Here is a 6519-nt window from a genome sequence, read left to right on the forward strand (position 1 = left end):
CCAACTCCTTATGTGAGCTTCTTTCTTTTAGAGATAAAGAGATCAACTCAAAGTATTATTATCTACAACATGAATTCTAAGAAACATGCACATCATCACTTGTGAATTTCTCCATGAATTCATGAATTAAGAATGAAATTACTTTGTTTCTAGTGCTGTAGCAGTAACTCTTGTTCCCTTTGCCTTTATAATCGACTCTAAGGGCAAGTCTAGGTTTGTCAAACAATATTTTGCATAAAATATCATCAAGAAAACATCTGAGATATTATCGTATAATTATCTTGGCATTTTATTTATCTGAACTTTGTTTTATACGGTAAATCAGTCATTTTCCTGGTAGAAGTTCACAGATGTGTTGAATTTCCTTTTCTCTTTTCTATTATTTTTTAATTTATTTTTCCTGTTAGAAGCAGAGATGTTTCTGGAGTAAGGCACTAAATCAAGCTGTTAGCTCTGCTTCATTATTTTATACACTTCAGGTTGCAACTGAAAATACCTATATAGAAATTTATATGGTAGCATTAAATAACTTCAGACTCAATGTGTTTCTTCAAGGATGAACAAAGTATTCATACACAGTTTGTATTTAATAGTCACACAGAAGCACATTAAAGGGTGAGAGAGGGCTGAGACCTCGAGTTCTCAGGACTTGTACTGAAAGTTTTAATAATGACACAAATGTTCTACTAAACACATTGCTTTTTATGGCCTAATTTTTCCAGAAGTTGTATTGATCAAAAAGTATTTTGGCAGTTGAAACTGAACAACGGAATAATGTCCAAGTTCTTACATGCAGCCAAATAATGTACTAGTGTAGTAAATGAAAAGCAAGACAAAAAACCCCTAAGAGAGCACATAAAATATAGTATTACAGAATATTAACTCCACTGCATATAGCCGGCAGCATATGAGCAATATTAAAACAAAGAGTTTGAAGCTACAAACTGCAAAGCATTAATTCATTTCCTACTAATGTTTGCCCAAGGGACAGCTTCAGGGTCTGATGGAGATTTATTTTTAAATAATGTTATTTCCTCACTAACTGACCTTCTAACTTGGTCCAAATTTCATAAAGAAGGAAAAGAAAATGCTTGTAAAGAGTATTTTTGAGGAAATAGGCACTTTGCAGATTCTTTCTAAAGACAATCTTCCAAATTAGCTCCGTGATTTTAAAATGGTCTATGAATTAACACAATTTTAAGATACACTGCAAATGCAACCAATGAGTATATATATTTTTGAAATACATGATTGAAAGTTTCTGAGTTTGTGCCGGAATTTGATTAATTCTGCAAATCCACTGTAAGTGTAGAAGTCAGTGGTATAAATAAAACCACTTCTACAGTGTACAAGAGCAATTTATGTTACCCAAACATTTTTTGAACGTCATGGCACACTGAATTTATGAAGTCAATGTACTTATTTTGATAGGAAAGGATATTCTCATGGGGGTCTAGAGGGGAGTATTTTATCATTGTGTATAAATGGAAATGGATGATCTATATTATGATTTACTGTATAGGATGTTTCAAATGTTTTTAAAGTTTTAACTCAAATCCCAACCCTATTTCCAATTGCAGCCTTCCTTGTTGACAAAATAAATATTAGGTTCTCTGAAAATAGAGTAGAATGAGGCCTATTTGGAAAATTTATGTATTGCTACTTAACGTGAATTTCATTATCCATGGTTCAGCTCCCACTCACAGTTCTAATTTCCATATGGCTTTTGTAAGGTCCAATAAGTCAGAATTTCACATGGTAGATGACAGTTTTTAAAAGCATCACCCTGAATATCAATATTTGTAAATCTTTATTTAAAATTATTGACATCATATTAGTGAGAATTTAAGTTAGACTTATAGTGAACAAGCTATATAGTGACATGACATTGTTAATTGTGTTGCACATATTTTTATAAATAAATTAATTAACATATCTATTATTCATGGAATGATATCTTTAGTTTTCTAAGATATTAATGAAATCTTTAAAATAAGCCATCTAGTACTTTTGTAGTGTTAAATTACCATTATTCAGAATTTATAACTTAATCCAGACTACAAAAGTTTTCCTTTGAATTATTCATGTAGTGATAAAACTAAAAAAGGAAAACATACAGAAAAATAGCACGACAGTTTAGTGAATGAGAATGAATGCATTATTGTGAAGATTTCAGCTTAGGTTTTTTTTTTAGTAGCATTCATTGTAAATGATTATCTGTTTTCTACATCAGAACCAAATGAATTTCAGATGTGTAACATTTAGCATTTAGTTAAATTGCTAAATTAGCACATAGCATTGCTTCCTATGTGCTACCTGTTTTTGAAAGAAATAAAGTACATTTTGACTGTCTTAATTTGGATTATCCTTATAATTAGTGAGATTTTATTGCATATAAAGATCTAATATACTGGAATCAATATATATGCTTTATAAAATTCAAATTTTATATTTAGCATAATTTAATATATATTTTATATATACTATATAATTTAATATATGTGCATAATTTAATATATATATATACAAAAATAATAATATGTCCAGAGAAATCCTGAGAGAATTAAAAAAAGGCTCACTGTTAATTTTCAGAAGACAAAAGCAAAGTAGAACTTTTGGTAATGAGTATGACAAAATAATCCATTTTACTTTTATTACATACTACTTACATATTACATACTTACATTCCACATCACAAGTGTGACTTAATAGAATATAGGTAGTATCTAGTGTATGTATTGACTATCCTGCTAGAATCTCATTCAGTACAGTACATTCACCAATTTTAATTATGTTTTCACTTTTTTTTTTTTTTTTTTTTTTGAGAGAGAGAGGTGGGGGCAAAGGGAGAGGAAGAGAGAGACTCCCAAGCATGCTCCATGCCCAGCACAGAGCCCAAGGCAGCACTCAGTCTCACAAACCTGAGATTATGACCTGGGCCGAAATCAAAAGTTGGACTTAACTGATTCAGCCACCCAGGTGCCCCTGCACACTGATTTTTAATATAGACTTTTGAAAACTGCAAAAAATGGGCTTATATGGCTTGCTACATGTTTTTCTGTTCTGTACCATTTTTTTTCCTTTTAGATTACTAGCTTGCCATGTCTATGTGATGGGGTATTCCAGGAGTTTCTTTCCCTGACCACCCATTAGAAATGCCTAGGGAATTTTTAAATATACCAGTGTCTGGTCTCCTAAATTCTTGATTAAATTGATATGAGGCATGAGCCAGACATGGTCATTTTAAAAATAATTCCTAGGGGTGCCTCGGTGGCTCATTTGGTAGAGTCTGACTCTTGGTCTCAGCTCAGATCTTGATTTCAGGGTGTTAAGTTCAAGCCCAGCATTGGGCTTCACGCTGGGCATGGAGCCCACTTTAAAATAATAGTGATGATGATGATGATAATAATAATAATAAACTATATAATTCCTAAATTGATGCTCATATGCAAGTCAGAATTGAAAACTTCTGGGATCTGGGATAAACTGAATGGCCCATTCCTACAAAAAGGAAATTTTCATTTCTCAAAATCTTTACCACAAAACAAACAAGTAAAAATGAAGAGAAGACATTATGGGTCCTTTACCTTTAAACATTCTGTTATCAACTGTTTTTTCCTTACTTCCCACAGCTGCTACTTTCCTTAAATTCCATCTACTGCTGGCACTATTTCAATTAAACATATCTTGGCAACATGTGTAATACATCTAGGTAAGAATTAAGCCTTTTTAGGATGTAAAACATGCAATTTACCAGTTTGGAGTTGCCCACATTAAATACCATACTCTTGATTTTTATAATCAACATAGGGTCCAACTGGTAATTTTACTTTTAAATGAGGCTTTCAAAATGAAATAAAGGTGTATTTTAAAAAGCAACCAATACTGTGAAATTACTATATTAGTCTAATATTTAATGAATTGAGACAAATTACATACAGAAACACTGACTTCTGTATCATGGATTTCAGCCTTCTGATAACTATGGACCTAGTGAATAAATGAATGTCACTTTTTAGGATATCTTTTCTTATTACAACCACTATTATAAAAATATGAATTTACATATATTAACTGCTTTCTGTTTTTACCAGGCTCTGTTTTTAGACATGGGACATAAATTATTTTAATTTATAAAATAATATTCTGTACAATTATATACAAATATATGACAATAAACAATATAATATAAATCAGGTGCTATTATCCCTATTGCTCAAAGATAAAGATTACACACAAAGAGGCAGAATAACCTGTCTAAGTCCACACAATTTGTGAGATGGGGCTGGAAATCAAAGCTGAGCAGTCTGGACTCAGCATTGACACTCTTAGTCTACCACTGTTGTACTTTGTGCTTAATCTTTGCTAGCACTTTATGTGGTATCAGTAATAAAAACTATGTTATAAAAAGGAAACTGAGAATTAGAGAACTTAAGTAGCTTCCCTAAGTTAAACAGCTAGTAAGTGACAAAGCTGATATTTCTGCCAATGTATGAAAGACTCCAAATACTATTATATTTTCTACCACACTTTGGTATAAATTACCTAATAAATGCTCATGAAAGTTAAATTTAATATGTTTTCTAAGTGTAACAACTTCTTGAAGACAAAATCATTTTTATTCAATTTGTTCTTTGGTGTTATTTTGATTTCAGATATGCCTTGAAAAATACACTTGGCAATTCTAAAAAACCAGTAAGATTAAGCTTAATATTAAAAAAATTATTCATTTTAAATCACAACATCTTGAAGTAAAATGCTCCTGAAGTCAAAACATTTTATGTATATTAACTTTGACAATGTTACTTTTTCAGAACGTATAAAAACCCAAAGGATTTTTTTTTAGATTTGTTTTTATAGTAGGTTGAATTTTCTTAATTGCTAATGAGATAATACATGTAAAAGAGAAACCCATGGTTTTTTTTATTTTGTCCACTTTGTTTTCAAAAATAAATTTTTTAATAGAATTGCCCTTTTTATAGCAAATAATAAACAGTATACTTTCTTAAAAGAGGAATATAAAAAAACAACAACAGCAACAACAACAAAAAAACCCAAAACAGGAATATAGACTCCTCTGAATTCCACACTACTTGTAAGATGTTGTTCAGTTTCCCAGGATATTTGTTGTAGGGTTTGACATAAAATTATTCACAGTGGACATAATTGGCTAGTCTTCAGTTATATACCTGTATATATAATTAAAGTAGAGTGTGTGTTTGCATAAAGTATAGTGTATGACTTTTTATGGCATATGAACTCCAAATTTGAAGAATTAAACAAAACTTAGTAGGAAAAGCAATTTGGAAAATTGATGCTACTTCCTATAAAAGACACATGTCACATTTATCAACCCAGAACAAATTCTGATCAAGTAGTCAAAAAAAGTATGACATTCTAGTTTCCATAGTGCTGTTTTTGCTAAAAGTATACCTGCCACTCTATAACATTCTGCCCTCACCAGAATCTGTGTTTTCTAAATTAATGAATGACCCTTTTCTCCACTGGTTGCTCCAGCCAGAAACCGGGGTCGCCCTTAACTTTGTATCTTTCAGCTTGTATCACATCAATCACCATATCTTGTTGACCCTATCTCCTTGACTCAATCTTTCACTTTTGCCACTTCAACATTATTACTTTTATATAAGCTACCACTATCCCTTATGTAATTTCAAAAAAATCACCTTATTCAAAGAAATTGTACTTGCCTTAATTATAACTTACCTGTCATGTCATTCAAATTATACATAATGTAATAGTTTCCTCAGAGTTTTAACCATGGTTTGACAGATACTTCAACCTCTTCTTGGTTTCTGCGGTGTCTCAAGATATGAATGAAGGAGAAGGAGCGAAGTAGGCTGGGTTGGCATCTCAGGAGATATTGGCAGGAAAGACTTCAGAAATATTAGTGGTGGTTCTGGTGTCTTTGTTGAGGGTCACACTGAGCGCTGTGAGCTGCTTCAGGAGCATCTTTAGGAGTCGGCACCATGGCAGAAGAAATCAAGACCAAATTCAAGAACTACCAGACTGTCGCTTTTGAGAACTCCTTTGCCAACCAGAACCAGCCCAGAAACTGCTGGCAGAACTACCTGGACTTCCACTGCTGTGAGAAGGCAATGACTGCTAAAGAGGGTGGTGTCTTCATGTGCAAATAGTACTGGCATGTATACAAGGCCCTCTGCCCCATATTCTGGGGGTCAGCCTCGGACAACTGCAGCACAAAACGCATGTTTCCTGGGAAGATCTGAACTGGCTCCAACCACCTTTCCTTTTTTTTTTTAATTAAAAAAAATATTTAAGTTTTTATTTGAATCACCTGGTGCTCATCATGATAAGTGTATTCCTTAATCCCCATCACCTATTTCATTCATCCCCTTCCATGTATCCCCTCTTGTAACCATCTGTTTGTTCTCTATAGTTGATTCTGTTTCTTGGTTTGTCTCTCTTTTTCCCCTTTGCTCATTTGTTTTGTTTCTTAAATTCCACATATGAGTGAAATTATATGGTATTTGTCTTTCT

The 6519-nt window shown here is 32.4% G+C and overlaps 1 pseudogene; it reads left to right on the forward strand.

The window, feature by feature from the left end:
- Positions 1-5987: 5987 nt before the first annotated feature.
- On the forward strand, positions 5988-6248 carry LOC148110357 (cytochrome c oxidase subunit 6B1 pseudogene; annotated as a pseudogene).
- Positions 6249-6519: the final 271 nt, after the last annotated feature.

The sequence above is a fragment of the Ursus americanus genome, chromosome 3 (assembly GCF_024610735.1).
Source record: "Ursus americanus isolate L20-20 chromosome 3, mUrsAme1.1.p, whole genome shotgun sequence".
NCBI lineage: Eukaryota > Metazoa > Chordata > Mammalia > Carnivora > Ursidae > Ursus > Ursus americanus.